The following is a 17,044-nucleotide window of genomic DNA, read 5'->3' as shown; positions in this document are numbered from 1 at the left end:
TCGGGAGCTGAGTGTGGCTGTGCGTGTGGGTGATTGAGTAAGAAAGACACAGAGGAGAGCCAACCAGTGTTAGCCAGACTAACAGTTCCCCTGGTGATAAGCAGAGCTTAAGGTAAAACAGAGCCATTGCTGAACAGGCCCTAAGAGAAAAATAAAAGCCATGCTTGCTCATGCATCTACATGTCAGACAGACAACCAAATATGTCACTACTGGAATAGTATTCACACAATAATTAATTTAAAAAGAAGAACAATAGCAGCTTGTATCTGTCAAAGGCCTGGAGGACTATATTGTTTTTCCTTGAATAGCAAAATCAATCTGTTGTAGAGAGAAAGAGTTGCATTTGTGTATGTGTGTGTGTCAGACAGAGATAATTGCATAGAATATGCTTTTACTGAAGAATACAGCGAGCGAGAGAGAGATTACATTTTGATGGACGTATTAGCACATCCTTGCTCAGGCCAATTGGAGAGAAAACTGCTTCAGAAATAAAATCATATGTTGTTGGATGTTTCCAAAGTGCTGTTTCATGACACAACCCACATTTCCATCCATAGTTTTTATCCGAGTAAAGTCATACCGTATAAAAAAAATCATGACAGCTGTGATGGAAACAGGAAGTTTCGGTACATTTTTCTAAATGCTGACAAAGAATTTGTTCATTCGACATGGTGGGTTCTTTTTGTGTCTGTAAAATTACTCATGCGTGAAATGGTGGTGGAAACGCCTTTATGCTGAAATATTGATATAATAACCATCATATCGAAGTAAACTTGGAGTCACAAGATGATATGGTGTGTGGTCCTCCCACTATGACTTGGGAAAGCATGCGGTTTATTAGGCTATAGATAAAATCATTTATGATGAACTTCACAGGGTGGTGAAAGTGTACAGTGATGAGCTTGATGCTCCTTTCCAATAAATATCAAGGTTCTTATTCTGATGACATAATCGATGTAGACTAGCCTACCCGCACTGTATCTGTGAGCTGTTGGCTCACAGATATCCACAGCAAGTGATTTTTATCCACAGCAAGTGGATAAGAGGGAGTTCCATAAAGGTGAACATCTATCCCTTTCAGTCAAGCAGAACTTTGCGACGAGTCATGCTCCCCTGAGTCTGCAGGACAGATACAGTACGATGGGTAGTTGACAAGCTGCACTAACAAGAACACAGTAGAGGTTATTCAAGACCTTTCTTGTCAGACATAGCACCTTTACTCCGTTCCTTTTTTCAGAAACAATCAGTGGAGTTTTCCTGTATATTTGAGAAAGCAGAATCATTGTTACTCATCATGATATTTGGTATTTTTTTAGGATCCCCATTAGCTGTTGCGAAAGCAGCAGCTACTCTTCCTGGGGTCCACACAAAACATTACATAATACAGAACATTAATAGATAAGAACAGAACTACATACATTTAAAAATGGCACACATAGCCTACATTTCCATACAAACAATTTTGAATTTTCAACACAATGGTTCTTATATAAAAAAAGTAATGCAGTCAGTCTCTCCTCATCTTTAAGGCAAGAGTGACTGGCATGCATAGTATTTATATTGGCCCTCTGATTACAATGAAGAGCAAGACTTGCCACTCTGTTCTGGGACAACTAGGTCTTTTTTTGCAGAACATTAATCAAGATAAGACAAAACTAGAGCTTGCAGGACTTGCTTTTTGGAGTGTGGTGTCAAAAAAGCAGAGCATCTCTTTATTATGGACAGACCTCTGCCATCTTTACAACGATTGAATCTACAGTTGAAGTCGGAAGTTTATGTACACTTAGCTGGTCAGGTAGTCATTAAATCTAGTTTTTCAACCACTCCACAAATGTCTTGTTAACAAACTATAGTTTTGGCAAGTCGGTTAGGACATCTACTTTGTGCATGACACAATTCATTTTTCCAACAATTTTTTTACAGACTGATTATTTCACTTATAATTAACGGTATCACAATTCCAGTGGGTCAGAAGTTTACATAAGTTGACTGTGCCATTAAACAGCTTGGAAAATTCCAGAAAATTATGTCATGGCTTCAGAAGATTTTGATAGGCTAATTGACATAATTTGAGTCAATTGGAGGTGTACCTGTGGATGTATTTCAAGGCCTACCTTCAAACTCAGTGCCTCTTTGCTTGACATCATGGGAAAAATAGAAAGAAATCAGCCAAAACCTCAGAAAAAAATTGTAGACCTCCACAAGTCTGGTTCATCCTTGGGAGCAAATTCCAAACACCTGAAGGTACCACGTTCATCTGTATAAACAATAGTACGCAAGTATAAACACATTGGGACCATGCAGCCGTCATACCACTCAGGAAGGAGATGCGTTCTGTCTCCCAGAGATGAATGTACTTTGGTGCGAAAAGTGCAAATCAATCTCAGAACAACAGCAAAGGACCTTGTGAAGATGCTGGAGGAAACAGGTACAAAAGTATCTATATCCACAGTAAAATGAGTCCTATATCAACATAACCTGAAAGGCCGCTCAGCAAGGAAGAAGCCACTGCTCCAAAACTGCCATAAAAAAGCCAGAATACGGTTTGCAACTGCACATGGGGACAAATATCATACTTTTTGGAGAAATGTCCTTTGGTCTGATGAAACAAAAATAGAACTGTTTGGCCATAATGACCATCGTTATGTTTAGAGGAAAAAGGAGGCTTGCAAGCCGAGGAACACCATCCCAACCGTGAAGCACGGGGTGGCAGCATCATGTTGTGGGGGTGCTTTGCTGCAGGAGGGAATGGTGCACTTCACAAAATAGATGGCGTCATGGGGATGGAAAATTATGTGGATATATTGAAGCAATATCTCAAGACATCAGTCAGGAGGTTAAAGCTTGGTCGCAAATGGGTCTTCCAATTGGACAATGACCCCAAGCATACTTCCATAGTTGTGGCAAAATGGCTTAAGGACAACAATGTCAAGGTATTGGAGTGGCCATCACAAAGCCCTGACCTCAATCCCATAGAAAATTTGTGGGCAGAACTGAAAGTGTGTGCAAGCAAGCAGGCCTACAAACCTGACTCAGTTACACCATCTCTGTCAGGAGGAATGGGCCAAAATTCACCCAACTTATTGTGGGAAGCTTGTGGAAGGCTACCTGAAACTTTTGACCCAAGTAAAACAATTTAAAGACAATGCTACCAAATACTAATTGAGTGTATGTAAACTTCTGACCCGCTCGGAATGTGATGAAAGAAATAAAAGCTGAAATAAATCTATTATTCTGACATTTCACATTCTTAAAATAAAGTGGTGATCCTAACTGACCTATGACATGGAATTCTTTACTAGGATTAAATATCAGGAATTGTGAAAAACTGAGTTTAAATGTATTTGGCTAAGGTGTATGTAAACTTCCGACTTCAACTGTATATGTTTTGACCATGAACGTTTACAATAGAAGGTAACACCTAGGGCTGTGGCGGTTATGACATTTTATCAGCTGGCGATTATCAAATAACTGCCTGTCTCACGGTAATTTACCGTTAATTAGCATTAACATGTTTAGCATCTCCTGGCTTCCACAGCCACTGTTGCAGACTTTTGGAACATCTACATTTTAAAAAGTCTAATAAATCCATTTAATATAGCCTACACCATCACAATAAATACATTCTTTATTTCAGACAGGTCCAAAGAAATATGATATGAAGAAAATGTAGTCTATTTCAGAAGAACAGAATAGCATACTCTGAGTTGTTAGGCCCTGATATGGCTATGCCATATGGTTGTGGGCTACACTAGTTCATTTAGCAGACAAGATTTGCTTAGAATTCCATGGCTTAATTTTGAAAATTATTTTATAGTTTAAAGAATACAATTGAACATAGCTTAATTAAATAGAAAGAACATTTTCTCCAAATGATTTCAAAGGAAGTGCGCACATGCGGCTATTCTGTGTTGAACAAAGAAACTGGTCCTATATAATTATATTACAGCTATTTATGCAACTTTAGTTGTGATACAAACATTGGACTATATGTTTTGATTGTTACTACATTCTAAGGCTGCATGATGGTACTCTAATGATTTGAAAAAAGTCGCAAGCTGCACACACTTCATCACTCTCTCATTCACAATTTGACAAGCACTTGATAATGTTCTCACCAGGCTGCATCCCCCTTGTGTGGCCGCAATGCCCCCTAAAAAATCCATGCCTTTTGCGGCCAAAGTGGTTGTTGTGCCCTCGAGCTGAATATAATAAGCTCATTATAATTCCCTTCTCTTGGCTGCCGTGCTCCGAAGTACCTCTCACTGACATAGCTCACTCAGATGTAGTCAATGCCTGTCACTTGATCGGGTCCTTTTCACAGGCATTTCAGCTAAGAAGTAGGTGAACGAAGACAGACACATCGGGGACGCAACTGTGCACTTCCCTCTTATCGAATTCCGAGGTGCAGCCAACAAGATGAGTAGGCCTAACGAACAGCAAAAGCACTAGCCTATGTCAATCTACTATTGTCACGCCCTGATCTGTTTCACCTGTCCCTGTGATTGTCTCCACCCCCTCCAGGTGTCACTTATTTTCCCCAGTGTTTATTTATCCCTGTGTTTCCTGTCTCTCTGTGCCAGTTTGTCTTGTATGTTTCCAAGTCAACCAGCGGTTTTTCCTATTCTCCTGCTTTTTGGATTTGTTCCTTTTTCTAGTCCTGGTTTTGACCCTTGCCTGTTTCTGGACTTTGTACCCGCCTACCTGACCATTCTGCCTGCCTTGACCACGAGCATGTCTGCCACTCTGTACCTCCTGGACTCTGATCTGGTTTTAACCTTTTGCCTGTCCACGACCATTCTCTTGCCTACTCCTTTTGGATTAATAAACATTGTAAGACTCCAACCATCTGCCTCCTGTGTCTGCATCTGGGTCTCGCCTTGTGTCATGATAACTATCCCCATAGTACAAAAGTTGACCTATTCAATTGGTCAACTTGTCCTTCTGTGCAATAAATAAATATTCCAAACATACTCTGGGACAGTTGTGGGATGCGATAGATCCCAAATTAATACAACCACTTGTATTAAAAAACCTTTTAAAAGCAATGAGGCTGATTGTTTAGCTCAAAATGTTGATAAACTATTAGGCTATTTTTTTTCATATTATAAGCGCAAAAATGCACACACAGCAGTAGGCTATAACAGTCAATGTTCCAAAATGCAATCAATTAGTGGGGAAACACTGTTCTCGAAAAGTGACGGCAAATGCGATTATGCATGTAACGCTTTATCATAAAGGTGCATTTTTATGGTGAAAATGATCTTCCCCAAACTTGAACCTCACGCACAGCCTATGTATGCTAGTTTGGCTGTACACCGGCTATAAAGCGGATTAATGTGCTTAATTTTCAGAAGTTATTTGGCCACTTTAATTGTGATACAAACCTTATCAAAACACATAAACCTATAGGCTAGGATACATTAGGTGTGCGAATATGATTTGAAAAAGTCACAAAAAAAGGTATACACTGTTTCTTGCCTTAATGCATAAACTGGGCATCATTCACAAGTGATAATACATAAGCTAATATTGTCACCCATCAGACTATTCTGAATTTAATGTTGTCTTTACATACAGTAGTTTGGAGTCAAAAGTTTGGACACCTACTCACTCAAGAGTTTTTCTTTATTTTTGCTATTTTCTACATTGCAGAATTATTGTGAAGACATCAAAATTATGAAATAACACATATGGAATCATGTAGTATTCTTCAAATAATAGCCACCCTTTGCCTTGATGACAGCTTTGGCATCTTGGCATTACAGGCAACAGCCGCATTGAGCTAAAGGCTACACCTGCCGCTTTCAAGAAGTGCGACAATAGTCCGGACGCTTATAAGAAATCCCGCTATGCTCTCAGACAAACTATCAAACAAAGCGTCAATACAGGATTAAGATTGAATCCTACTACACCAGCTCTGACGCTCATCGGATGTGGCAGGGCATGAAAACTATTACGGACTACAAAGGGAAACCCAGACGCGAGCTGCCCAGTGACGCGAGCCTACCAGACAAGCTAAATGCCTTTTATGCTCACTTTGAGGCAAGCAACATGCACAAGAGCACCAGCTGTTCTGGATGACAGTGTGATAACGCTCTCGGTAGCCGATGTGAGCAAGACCATTAAACAGGTCAACATTCACAAAGCCGCTGGGCCAGACGGATTACCAGGCATGCGCGGACCAACTGGCAAGTGTCTTCACTGACATTTTCAACCTCTCCCTGACCGAGCCTGTAATACTTACATGTTTCAAGCAAACCACCACAGTCCCCGTGCCTAAGGAAGCGAAGGTATCCATGAAGTGCTTTGAAAGGCTGGTCATGGCTCACATCAACAGCATCCTCCCTGTAGAAAAGGCCCATGGAGTTGGTGGAAGAATCCTTTAATTCATGGCCACTTGCTCAGCTGGGCCAGGGGCGCTTTAATTAGGTCAGGTGGAAATGTCCGACAGATCTCTACTCATTAAAAGGAGTAAATCGGCATCGCCCGATCTCGCCGCTTTCTCTTCCTTAATAAATCCGTCTAATCCATAAATTCTGTGCGTTCATGAATTCACGTAAGTCCACCGAATCTGTTACCTTTCATCTGAACGATCTATCTGCCATCAGTTATTGTTTATAGTTATTACCACGGAGCGCACGCTTCAAACCTACTGTGTAATGTAAATGGTTAATGATCACGGCCCTACAGATCATCACAGGCCAATTATGCCATCAATATATGGTTAATATGTAATGAAATTACATGTACATATGAAGACAAACTTGAAAGGGTGAAATATGAAACTTAATTGTTTGCTGAACTGATCAATTCTAATATTAAACTGATGGGGATTAGAGATTGAATAACCAACCGATCACTGATTTAATTATGTGTATTATTCTTCTCTCAATTATGACGAATAGTGACGAGTCTAAATGACTCAAGGATGATTCCTATTGACTTGTTATTGAACTGAATTGCTGAATTACCTAATTATGTTAATAATGAATGATTGTTGTGATTTGATCTTTGTGATTATGAATTTGATTGGATACATGTTATTCTGTTTCCTTTGTTATGCAGCACAGACTACCCAGTAAATATACCACTTCATGGTAAAAGTAATTCCTGCCTCAGTCTCATCCATTCCTCTGTCACCTGACCTGTGATCGCCTGTTCACCTTCACTGTCAGTCATCCTACATGTGCAGCTACCCACACAGATTCCACTAATCTTTCACTCCCGGATACTCTAGACCCACTCAAATTCGCATACCGCCCCAACAGATCCACAGATGACGTAATCTCAGTCGCACTCCACGCTTACCTTTCCCACCTGGACAAAATGGACACCTATGTGAGAATGCTGTTCATTGACTACAGCTCAGCGTTCAACACCATAGTGCCCACGAAGCTGATCACTTAGCTAAGGACACTGGGACTAAACACTTCCCTCTGCAACTGTATCCTGGACTTCCTGACGGTCAGCCCCAAGGTGGTAAGGGTAGGCAACAACACGTCTGCCATGCTGATTCTCAACATTGGGGCCCCTCAGGGGTGTGTACTTAGTCCCCTCCTGTACACCCTGTTCACCCACGACTGCGTGGCCAAATACGACTCCAACACCAACATTAAGTTTGCTGATGACACAACAGTGGTAGGCCAAATCACCAACAACGATGAGACAGCCTATAGGGATGAGGTCAGAGACCTGGCAGTGTGGTGACAGGACAACAACCTCTCCCTCAATGTGAGCAAGACAAAGGAGATGATCGTAGACTACAGGAAAAGGAGGGCCGAACAGGCCCCCATTAACATCGACGGGGCTGTAGTGAAGCGGGCCGAGAGTTTCAAGTACCTTGGTGTCCACATCACCAATGAACTATCATAGTCCAAACACACCAAGACAGTTGTGAAGAGAGCACGACAACACCTTTTACTCTTCAGGAGACTGAAAAGATTTGGTATGAGTCCCCAGAGCCTCAAAAAGTTCTACAGCTGCACCATCGAGAGCATCCTGACCGGTTGCATCACTGCATGGTATGGCATCTGACCGTAAGGCGCTACAGAGGGTAGTGCTTATGGCCCAGTCATCACTGGGGCCATGCTTACTGTATATAATAGGCGGTGTCAAAAATTGTCAGAGACTCCAGTCACCCAAGTCACAGACTGTTTTCTTTGCTACCGCACGGCAAGTGGTACCGGAACGCCAAGTCTAGGACCAAAAGGCACCTTAACAGCTTCTACCCCCAAGCCATAAGACTGCTGAACAATTAATCAAATGGCCACCGGACTATTTACATTGACACCCCCTCCCTGTCCATTTGTTTTGTACACCGCTGCTACTCGCAGTTTATTATCTATGCATCCGCTACAAGACCATGGTGCTTGCCTACGGAGCCGTGAGGGGAACGGCACCTCCGTACCTTCAGGCTCTGATCAGTCCCTACATCCAAACGAGGGCACTGCGCTCATCCACCTCTGGCCTGCTGGCCCCCCTACCTCTGAGGAAGCACAGTTCCCGCTTAGCCCAGTCAAAACTGTTCGCTGCTCTGGCACCCCTATGGTGGAACAAGCTCCCTCAGGACGCCAGGACAGCGGAGTCAATCACCACCTTCCGGAGACACCTGAAACCCCACCTCTTTAAGGAATACCAGGGATAGGATATAGTAATCTTTCTACCCCCCCCCCCCTAAAAGATTTAGATGCACTATTGTAAAGTGGTTGTTCCACTGGATATCATAAGGTGAATGCACCAATTTGTAAGTCGCTCTGGATAAGAGCGTCTGCTAAATGACTTAAATGTAAATGTAAAAATGTACAAATGACCTCGATTAACCTGTACCCACGCACATTGACTAGGTACCGGTACCCCCTGTATATAGCCTCGTTATTGTGTTATTTTTTATTATTTTTAACTTTAGTTTATTTGGTAAATATTTTCTTTACTGTTTTCTTGAACTGCACTGTTGGTTAAGGGCTTGTAAGTAAGCATTTCACAATAAGATCTACACTTGTTGTATTCGGCACATGTGACAAATAAAGTTTGATTTGATTTAAGACTACATATATAAATATTTCCATCTCTTTCCTGGGTAGATTGTCATAGATAGACATAAACACTTGTGGTTTCAGGGTGTTTTGACTTAGTCTATGTCTTGGGGAGAAATACATTAAACCTGTGGTTTTTGAACAAGGGCCCTCCAGCCTCTGTTGGTTAGCGAAATACCAACACATTCAGTCAAAGCACTCTGGACCACACACACTGAGAACCGCAAAGAGACCAATTTGCTGAATAAAACCCAGTATAATTTTGCCTGAGGCTGTGCTATATCCCACGGGCATCATGAAACAGACAGACATGCACGTACATGCTCACACATAGATTCCAAGCAGTTCTTACGAGCTAACAACAACACGCTAACAGGCCTACTGAATAGATTCCCAAACTTTGTTTGATCCACCACCTCCCAAGTGTGTTTAACTCAATAGAAAGAGAAAACATCCGTCCTTTTGCAGAGAATGCTAAATGTGTTTACAGCAATCTGGCCCCAATTCGGGTGGAAACATAAAATAATAAAAACAAATTCAAATTAAGGTAAACAAATGAGGAGAATAACATGGGGTCTGAGTTTGTGTTCTGAGGAGAATTACAACTACAACTCCTTATATGGTCAAGAAGAAGAAAAACCATGACCAATGTTACACAATGTTACACGCTCCCTCCCTGCTCCCTTCCACCCTCTCTGCAGCATCTGTAGGCAACTTCTGCCCTTTCAAAGGGGAGATCAGATGATTTGATGTGAGACCGTCGTGCACATCACAGTACAAATTGAAGCATACTACAGGTTCCCTTCCAAGTTTCCACTCCTTCCTTTCAGAAAACACTGAAGTGCACTCATCTCCTGCCCTTCAGAGTGCACACTGCATGTTCCAATTCCATGTTCCAAGTCTCCCTCCCTGGCTATGGGTGCCCTGAGGGCCGTTAAGTGCTGTGGCCCTCTGCCTTTCAGTCTTGGCCGAGAGAGAGACCATCAGGGGTCTGGGGCTAGTGTTGTAGCAGCAGCTGGCAGTGTGTATAAGGCAGTATGTGCATGTGTTTACTCCCCCCAGTCCCCTCAAATGTCCTTGGCAGCAGCAGTAATCTGCCCATCGTTCTCTCTGCCACCACATCCACAAGCACCACAGCCCAACGGAGGGAGGAAGGAGAAGAAAGAGAGAGGAAACAATGGACCCCTGAGATAGAGAAGGAAGGCTGGCTCTCTCATCCTTTAACAGTGATTACACTAGCTGCTCTCTGCTGTTCTTCTGACAACCTGGATCCACCCACAGCACCAATAGCACACTCAGAGCTGTGTTTGAGTGTGTGTGGGAAACAGAGTGTGAGTGGCAGGAGCTAGGGGGTAGTGGAGTGGGACTAGGTAGGAGTGGATTAGGGGTTGGGTGAGGGATGCCAGTGGTGTGTGATAGTGGATCAAAGTCAGCTCCATACAAAGAACTAGGACTACAAGCTACTTTGGTGCACGGAGGAAAGGGCCAGGAAGTCAACTACAAAGCACCTCTGAAGTGTCACTCCCTCCCATATCCTGGCAACTGCCCAGGACAGGAAGAGACCACTGGATACAGGAATGGGCAGGCACGTGCACAGATAGGGCTTTACCTGTGAAGGGGACATGCCACTTTTCCCTTGCAGCCTCCAAAGTGCCCTTTTTGGTGGTGGTATAATCCCCCCCATTTTTTGTTGTTGGTTTAATTAAAAACCCAAAAATGTAATTGTTGTTCGGAACCCACTGCCTGCAAGTCATTGTCAAGGTCGCTACCACACACCACGTCCGTTGGTTGCGCCTGTTGATCTGCCCTGTACGCTCGCCCGGTTTCTAAACATGAATGGCTTGAGAGATGTGGTCACCAGTCGAGTGTGTGTAGCTAGCTACCTGGTATAAATATCAACAGTACTGCCACAGCATAACATTTGATTAACATCAATATTCGGTCTGTTTGGCTGATACACAGCAGAGAGAGGCAGAAAGACCGAGAGGTAAATCACAATCAGTAAAATAACTCAAGCTAGCTAACTAGCAGATTTACATCAGCTGATAGCCCACCCTCTTTTCCCGATGTCAATCGTGTCTTTAAGAGGCACTGTAAGTAGCTTGCTTAAAATTTGTGATGATGATAACCTAAGCAGCCGATAGTAGATCTGCACTATTGTCTAGGATTGATGTGTCCAACCGGTAATACACTCCTGTCCCCCATGGACCGGTTCGTCCATAAAGCATCCTCCATTCTCCACATCGTCCTCAACTAGCTTTAATGGCGGGCCTTTGAAACACAATTTTGGGATTTTCTGACAATTTAGAATGTCGTACACTGTGTTACAGTTGTGTTTGTGTGTGTGTGTGTGTGTGTGTGTGTGTGTGTGTGTGTGTGTGTGTGTGTGTGTGTGTGTGTGTGTGTGTGTGTGTGTGTGTGTGTGTGCGCACTCCATCAAAACAACCCTACCCAGACACACAACTGTATCCCAGCTGAAAATCATTTCAGTTTCAGTCCTGTTCTTCCCTGGCTAAACAAAACTAATGAGTGTGACCTTATAGCATCAATACTGCCTTTATACTGTGACAGGAGAGATGGTCTCTCACAATTGAATCTGTAGGAGAGCGGATACACCTGGATCATATAGAACACACACACACTTAAACAGTCACTGCCATTAGAGAACTCTCCTAAAGTGCATCTTAGTGTAGCAATATTAAAATCATATTGTATTGGTCACATGCTTCGTAAACAACAGGTGTAGACTAACAGTGACTAACACCCATAGCCACGGGGGACCAGTACGGAGATAAAAAAAAAAAAAAAAGTATGAAATGTATGCATTCACTACTGTAAGTCGCTCTGGATAAGAGCGTCTGCTAAATGATTAAAATGTAATGTAAATGTTACTTACAGGCCCTTCCAACAAAATAATAACAGAAGGAATAAATACACAATGAGAAACAATAATTTGGCTATATATATGGGGTACCAGTACCGAGTCAATGGGCAGGAGTACGAGGTACAGTGGTTCTTCCTTTAAAAGTTGCGTCATACTGCAGCACACCTTGCGGGCTGCCACAGAATTCTATGGCACGTTATTTAATTGTCAGACATTGTTACCATTAATGCTAGTTAGTGCTAGTTCGACCACTAGAGGGCACCATTGAGAAGCATTTGATAGCCTTCAATATTGGCTGTACTAGAGAATTGAAAACCTTTTTTGTCAGAACATAGTATATGGGATTGATTTTAAGAAATTTAGCTTAATTCATTTGATTAATATTATGGTGTTTCTATTCCAAGAAAAATGAAAAACGAAACCGTCAGGGTTTCTGTTAGGATGGAACGGAAAATATGGCGCTGTACAACGTGACGGCTACAGTACTAAGAGCATAACATTTCCATATCCTAATTGTAGTCTAACCAATACCCAAACAACGATTCAGTGAAAAGAAAAATCTCATTGATTTATCAAGACCAGTCCCCATGCTTGTCTCAGAGCAGTGCGAAACAGTTAACCACAGCAGGAAGGATATTGCTTCAAATCCTATTGCTTCTAACTTCAATATGCATTTTAAATAAATAAGACCTACACCACTTTAACAGCACATTACTCAACACTAGTGAGACTCATGTCTCCTACGGTAGTATATCGTATATCGTATAGCCTACAGTATATCGAAAAGAAAAAAAATCGATGACGTGACTCTCCGCCAATATTTACATTTAGAGGATTGGAGGATTCTAAATTAATATCTAAGGGTAATTTTTCATTAGGGCAAATCTGGTCTGTGAGAATATCTAAGGGGCTTTTATATAATGCTAAATAAATAAATAATAATAATAATAACACGCTTGTGAAAAACAGGGTTAATAATAATAATACTTTTCCCACCCTTCCACTTGTTAAAGGTTCCAATTGATATATTTTTTTTTTATCAGTTAGTATCTTTGAGTTTAACCACAATATTTGTTGTATTATTTGTTCTGTCTTTTCTGGTGGATTAAACTGAAATTGCAACCAACTTTCTATGGCTTGTTTAAAAAATTATGACATTTTGGAGATGATTTAGTTTTCAAATAACCCAAAGTGAGTGAAAAAAATGAGGTGATTTGTAAATAAAGCCAGTTTCTTATTTAGAATTATTGATTTATGTCTTTAGAGGGAGAGAAACCAAAAGCCTACTGTCACCTCATGGTCCTCCCGGACGCAACCAGCACAGGTTTTGAACCAGCGTCTGTAGTAACACAGTGTGCACTGCAATGCAGTGTCTTAGACCGTTGCGCAACTCAGGCGCTGTATAACATGACCGGTCAGGAGTAGGCTACAGTACTACAGTAAGAGCAAAATAATCCTTTAAATAAACTTTTCCACACCCTAATTGTAGTCTAAATTTCTCTTAGAATAAAAACCTTAGTGTAACAACAGTTTTAGTAAGTAATACTGACGAGTAGTTACAAAAAAATAAGTGTATTTTTCGCCCATTCATTGTCAGTTAGAGACACAATAGATCCTTGGGACCCAAAAGCATAATCAGTGCTCTAACTCCCCCTTGCGCTGGTCTGGAGAAATGAAGTAGTGACACGGGGTACCGTACTAAACAACAAATTACCTCTAAGTCCCGCAGCATAATCGTAAAACTTTTAGTTGAGCAACCAGTGTAATTGATGTAGATACAGTGGGTCCTCATTTAAAAGTTGCATCATACTGCAGCACAGCTTGTGGGATGCTGCAGTATGGTATGGTATGTTGGAATGCATTACGTCATAGGTTTTTAATGAACCTAGTTTTGCCAAACATTTTTTTTTTTACAGATGGTCTTTCAACATTTTCCCTAGAATAACCACAACTCCATGCCTACCGATGACAATCAGCAAATACCCTTTTGGGGAAAGTCTATTTTCTATTTTATTCTGTTATATTCCATAATATTCATATTGTGAGGGGCTGGGGAATATAATCATGTGATATTTGCTAAATTAACAAGTTAATTTCATTGACATGGAGCAGCCATAGCCTCAGCAACTAGGCCTATAGAACAGATAAATACATCTTAAAACATGCTATTCTTTCAAATAAATTGTGCCATGTTTTTTATGACCTCCTTCAACAAAATATGAATGCATTTCTTTGTGATTGCGCATATTAAATTGATTTATTAGACTGGCGTCTATTGATAGGATACTCGTTAAGTTCCACCAATTCAACTGTTAATATGCATATGGTGCAGCAGACCTTAATTGTGCTTTGAGGATGAAATGCTCAGAAAGATTTAGTATTTTATGATATTTATCTCAATGTACAGTAGGCCTACTGCTAGAGTGTAAAATAAACATATTTAGGAAAATTCAGAGACAGGTGGGTTCAAGGATTTTTATGAAATGAAGTTATTTAAATGACATGGAGCAGTAGACCTAAGAGTCATGTTTACTGTGGCTGTCTTAACGTAACTTACTTATTGGCCTAAAGGCCTACTTCAATATACAGTATATCAATCAATCATTCATTCAACGAAATAACAAAGGGAGCCTTGAATAATTAAACAATGAATAAACCGCAACATGCAACATAAAGCGATTAAATTCACGAATGCATGTGATTGTTTTTAATCTTGGCTGTACTAAAGAGTTTAAAACCTTTTTTTGTTAGAACAGACTATATGGGATTGATTATAATTTTTTGGTAAATTATTATTGTATTTGTTGTGCTGTTTATACTGTTCGAAATTTAGCTTAATTAAATTGATTAAAACGTCTTTGGCATACTGGTTATTGTTCGGAATTTAGGATGACTCACGTGCCCAAAGTAAACTGCCTGTTACTCAGGCCGAGAAGCTAGGATATGCATATAATTGTTAGCATTGGATAGAAAACACTCTGAAGTTTCTAAAACTGTTAAAATAATGTCTGTGAGTATAACATAACTGATATGGCAGGTGCAAACCCGAGGAGAATCCATTCGGAGTTTGTTTCTTTTTGAGGTCACAGGCCATTTCAATGCTAGCCTATGGGATATACAAATAGATAGGACCCAGATTACAGTTCCTATGGCTTCCACTACATTTTACATTTGCTCTTATCCAGAGCAACTTACAGTAGTGGATGCATAAATTTCATACATGTTTTTTTTTGTTGTACTGGCCCCCCGTGGGAATCGAACCCACAACCCTGGCGTTGCACACACCATGCTGGCGTTGCAAACACCATGCTCTACCAACTGAGCCACAGGGAAGACGTCAACAGTCTTTAGAAAGAGTCCCAGACTTGTTTTTTGAAAAATGAGCAAGTATTTGTAGTTTTTCCAAGGTGTCTCTCATTAGAAATGTAGTCTTGTTGGCACATGAATGAGGTGCGCGCTCTTCGTTATTTATCTTCCCTATTGAACATACTATTCTCCGTCTTAAATATGATTGTTTATTTAGATATTAGAGTACATGAGGATTAATTAGAAACATCGTTTGACTTGTTTGGATGAACTTTACCGGTAACTTTTTGGATTTGTTTGTATGCATGTTGAATGAGTGGATTACTGACATCATTGGCGCCAACTAAACTGACTTTTTTTGGGATATAAAGGACTTTATCGAACAAAACGACCATTCATTGTGTAGCTGGGACCCTTGGGATTGCAAACAGAGGAAGATCTTCAAAGGTAAGTGATGTAATCGCTATTTGTGATTTTGTGACGCCTGTGCTGGTTGAAAAAGTATTTGGATGTGGGGCACTGTCCTCAGATAATCGCATGGTATGCTTTTGCCATAAAACCTTTTTGAAATCTGACAACGCGATTGGATTAATAAGAAGTTAAGCTTTTAAATGATGTATGACACTTGTATTTTAATGAATGTTTAATATTACGATTTCTGTATTTTGACTTTCGCGCTCTGCAATTTCACCGGACGTTGTCGTAGGTGTCCCGCTAGCGGTTCATGCGCCCAAACAGGTTATTAATATTATGGTGTTTCTATACCAAGAAAAACGAGAATGCATTTTATAGTAGCCTATGTAGGCCTCAGGGTTTCCATTAGGAAAATGTGGTGCTGTACAACGTGACCGGTCAGGAGTTGGCCTAGGCTACTAAAGTAAGGGATAAAGTGACTAGGCAACAGGATAGATAATAAACAGTAGTGGCAGCATATGTGATGAGTCAGAAGAGTTAGTGCAAAAAGGGTCAATGCAGATAGTCCGGGTAGCTATTTGGTTAACTATTTAGCAGTCTTATGGCTTGGGGGAAGAAGCTGTTCAGGGTCCTGCTGGTTTTAGACTTGGTGCAGTGCCCTGCAGTAGTAGAGAAAACACTCTATGACTTTGATGGCTGGAGTCTTTGACCATTTTTAAGGCCTTCTTCTGACACCGATTGGTATAGAGGTCCTGGATGGCAGGGAGTTCGGCCCCAGTGATGTACTGGGCCGTAAGCACTACCCTTTGTAGCGCCTTGCGGTCGGTTGCCAAGCAGTTGACATACAAAGTGGTGCTGCAGCCAGTCAACAAGCTCTCAATCGTGCAAATTTAGAACGTTTTGGGGATTGGAGGGCCCATGCCAAATCTTTTCAGCCTCCTGAGGGTGAAGAGGCGTTGTCGTGCCTTTTCACAACTGTTTGTGTGTGTGGACCATGCTAATTCTTTAGTGATGTGGACACCGAGGTACTTGATGCTCTCGACCCGCTCCACTACAACCCCGTCGATGTGAATGGGGGCATGTTTTGTCCTCCAATTCTTGTAGTCCACGATCAGCTCCTTTGTCTTGCTGACATTAAGGGAGAGGTTGTTGTCCTGGCACCACACAATACTGAAGTATCTTTAATGATTATGTGGTGTGTGGAGTGATATACAGTCAGTCGTGCTGTAGTATCTGTAAAGTACTGTAAAATAAAAATGTTTTTATCTGTATTCTTTGGCTATTCTGTCCTCATGAATAAAGCACTGTGTGTCTGTCTGTGACATTAATATTGATGACTGTCTGATATTACTGGCATACTCAACACAGCACAACTCATGTATTATTAATGCAAAGGGGTCCATT

General features: G+C 41.2%; 1 protein-coding gene across 2 annotated transcripts in view; it reads right to left on the bottom strand.

The window, feature by feature from the left end:
- LOC106584141 (carboxyl-terminal PDZ ligand of neuronal nitric oxide synthase protein) overlaps positions 1-17,044 on the bottom strand; it is a 241,671-nt gene that overhangs the window by 37,758 nt on the left and 186,869 nt on the right. The gene's annotated exons all lie outside the window — the stretch shown is intronic.

This window comes from Salmo salar, chromosome ssa23 (assembly GCF_905237065.1).
Source record: "Salmo salar chromosome ssa23, Ssal_v3.1, whole genome shotgun sequence".
NCBI lineage: Eukaryota > Metazoa > Chordata > Actinopteri > Salmoniformes > Salmonidae > Salmo > Salmo salar.
Note: the sequence above shows the minus strand (reverse complement) of the source record. Positions and strands in the feature narration are given on the sequence as shown.